At 55.1% G+C, this 3367-nt stretch overlaps 1 pseudogene; it reads right to left on the bottom strand.

The window, feature by feature from the left end:
* Positions 1 to 1909: 1909 nt before the first annotated feature.
* On the bottom strand, positions 1910 to 3367 carry LOC142434500 (tubulin alpha-1B chain-like; annotated as a pseudogene).

The following is a 3367-nucleotide window of genomic DNA, read 5'->3' as shown; positions in this document are numbered from 1 at the left end:
CTTCCCAGGTCTCGGGTGGGGGTCTGCCTGGTGCAGGCTCTGGCCGTTCCCAGTGGAGCCGACTCAGACCCATGGTGACCGCCTGTGTCTCAGGGCAGAACGTCCATCCACGGGGTTCGCAACACCAGGTCTTTTGGAAGCAGGTCACCAGCCCTTGCCTCCAAGACACCTGGCTGTGTTGGGGGTGGGGGTGGGGTGGCTCAAAGTTCCAATCTTTCCATTAGCAGCACACACCAAGGAGGAGTCTGGGAAATGAAGTCCTGCCCGTTCATGTCCTATTCCAGGACTCCGATTCCATTGAAGAGCCTGGGAAGTACGGTTGTCCAATCGGCCAGGGGGAGAGACATGACATAGGGTCTGGTACCCAGGTGCATGCTCGGGTCATAGAGATCAGAGGTCACCGCCAACTCCATTTAAAAAAAGAAATCAGTCAGTACAAGACGTGAAAAAATAATAATGATTTATAAATTATCAAGGGTTCATGAGGGAGGAAAGGTGGGGGAAGGAGGGGGGTAATGAGGAGCTGATACCAAAGGCTCACGTAGAAAGCAAATGTTTTGAGAATGATGATGGCAACCAATGTACAAATGTGCTTGACACAATGGATGGATGGATGGATTGTGATAAGTTGTATGAGCCCCCAATAACATGATTGTTAAAATATTAAATTTTTAAAAGGGGAGCGGTGGATTGCAAAGTGGCAGTGAACAAAGATCTAGACGCTGGAGACAGGGAAATAGAGGTCATGAGAACCCAAGGTAGAAAGACAGGAGAAGGGACCACGGGAAGATGCTCGCAGGTAGCGTGCCAGATACCAGCCGCGGAGGAGGCGGCTGCCCACAAGCAGACCCAGCGGGACCTCCTGAGCCGGGCGCCAGCGCTAAACACAGTGTGTGCCCTTTCCGCTTTCCTCCCCAGCCTGTCACCGACACACAGCAGTGGAGTCTGGAGTCTAATTTGGCCTTTGTCAGCTCCGTAAGTGGTGTTCTTTAGGGGTGATTCCCTGGTAAATGGTCAGAAACTCTAAATTGGAAATCCACATTGCCCACGGGGGACCGCTCTCCTGAACTCCTGGCCCCCATCGGCAGTGGGGCAGGTCAGCAGTGCTTACGGGCTAATACTTGTGACAAATGGCCGTGCGCTAGGCTGCTTTGGCAGCGGCTTCAGATGGAGAGAAAAGGAGAGAAGCGGCTGGTTGGCCCCTGAGAGCTAATCAGCCCAGGCCCGGGCCCCTGCTCACTGTGTCAGCAGAGGAGCTAACTAGACCCCGGGAGAGCCCGGCCGGGACACTCATTATGAGTGAGGCAAGGGGTGGGGGGTGCAGCCCTTGAGAGGTTGGAGTTTCAGACAGGGCAGATCCAGTAGGACTGCTGGCACCTCTCAGCCTGCAGAATGGTTCCCTGCCTCTACTTCACAATGTCGTCCACAGGCCCCTCTGGTGCCCGGCTCACCCTCTGCCTGCAGCCCCTGCCCTGTGCTCAGATCTCCGGAGCTCAGGTGGGCCTGGTTGGAACACCCCACGCCAAAGGATCGTCCTGTTTCCACCCACGATGGTCTCAGACCTGCCTGGAACGTAAAGGCGGGTTTGGACAAGGGGAAGCTTAACTTCGACCTTCTGGACAGCAGGTGGCCCAGCAGATCCCTCAACCGCCAGGCTGGGGGTGAGCTGAGAAATGGCACATCTCTCCGAATACCGGGGCTTTCCCCGAAGGCCCGGGGACCCCACGGCCAGCTGCACCATTTACTGTCATGTCATTTACACCTAGGTTACATTTCTTTCTTTTTTTTTTTTTTCAGAATACTTTTACTTTTGAGACATGATGGAAAAAATAATAGATACACATGGAAAGTTAAGACATGATCAGAGATGATAATGAAGACAATCTAGCCAGAAAGCTTTGTCAGTTAACAGAAGCTGGAGTATTGACATACTGCAGGTTCAAAAGGAATCAGTACTCCTCTCCTTCCTCCTCACCCTCTCCTTCAACAGAATCCACCCCCACCTCCTCATAGTCCTTCTCCAGGGCAGCCATGTCCTCCCGGGCCTCCGAGAACTCTCCTTCCTCCATCCCCTCGCCCACGTACCAGTGGACAAAGGCACGCTTGGCGTACATCAGGTCAAACTTGTGGTCCAGGCGAGCCCAGGCCTCAGCAATGGCTGTGGTGTTACTCAACATGCACACAGCTCGCTGCACCTTGGCCAGGTCTCCACCAGGGACCACAGTGGGAGGCTGGTAGTTAATGCCAACCTTGAAGCCAGGGGGACACCAATCCACAAACTGGATGCTGCGCTTGGTCTTGATGGTGGCAGCACCTTTGGGAACCACGTCAACATGGTACAACAGGTAGCAGGCCATGTATTTTCCATGGCGGGGATCACATTTCACCATCTGGTTAGCTGGCTCAAAGCAAGCATTGGTGATCTCTACTACAGTAAGCTGTTCATGGTAAGCTTTCTCAGCAGAGGTGACAGGGGCGTATGTGGCCAGAGGGAAGTGGATGCGGGGGTAGGGCACTAGGTTGGTCTGGAATTCTGTCAGATCTACATTCAGGGCACCATCAAATCTGAGGGAAGCAGTGATGGAGGATACGATCTGGCTAATCAGGCGGTTAAGGTTGGTGTAGGTTGGGCGCTCGATATCGAGGTTCCTGTGACAGATGTCGTAGATGGCCTCATTGTCTACCATGAAGGCACAATCTGAGTGCTCCAGGGTGGTGTGGGTGGTGAGGATGGAGTTGTAGGGCTCAACTACAGCTGTGGACACCTGGGGGGCGGGGTAGATGGAGAACTCCAGCTTGGATTTCTTGCCATAATCAACTGAGAGGCGTTCCATCAGCAGGGATATGAACCCGGAACTGGTGCCCCCACCGAAGCTGTGGAAAACCAAGAAGCCCTGGAGGCCTGTGCACTGGTTAGCCAGCTTGCGGATTCTGTCCAGGACCAGGTCGATGGTCTCCTTGCCGATGGTGTAGTGCCCCCGGGCATCGTTGTTGGCAGCATCCTCCTTGCCCGTGATGAGCTGCTCAGGGTGGAAGAGCTGGCGGTGGTGCCAGTGCGAACTTCCTCAATGACCGTGGGTTCCAGGTCTACAAACACTGCCCTGGGCACATGCTCGCCAGCGCCCGTCTCACTGAAGAAGGTGTTGAAGGAGTCGTCCCCTCCCCCAATGGTCTTGTCGCTGGGCATCTGCCCATCAGGTTGGATGCCGTGTTCCAGACAGTAGAGCTCCCAGCAGGCATTGCCGATCTGGACACCGGCCTGGCCGACGTGGATGGAGATGCACTCACGCATGCTGGCGACGCGTCGGGAGGCGAAGGGGAATGCGGCGGGAGCGGGCTGCGGGCTCCGGTTACCGTCCCCGACAAG

Source organism: Tenrec ecaudatus, chromosome 1 (assembly GCF_050624435.1).
Source record: "Tenrec ecaudatus isolate mTenEca1 chromosome 1, mTenEca1.hap1, whole genome shotgun sequence".
In the NCBI taxonomy this organism is placed as follows: domain Eukaryota; kingdom Metazoa; phylum Chordata; class Mammalia; order Afrosoricida; family Tenrecidae; genus Tenrec; species Tenrec ecaudatus.
The sequence above is the reverse complement of the archived record's forward strand: the minus strand, read 5'-3'. Positions and strand labels throughout refer to the sequence as shown.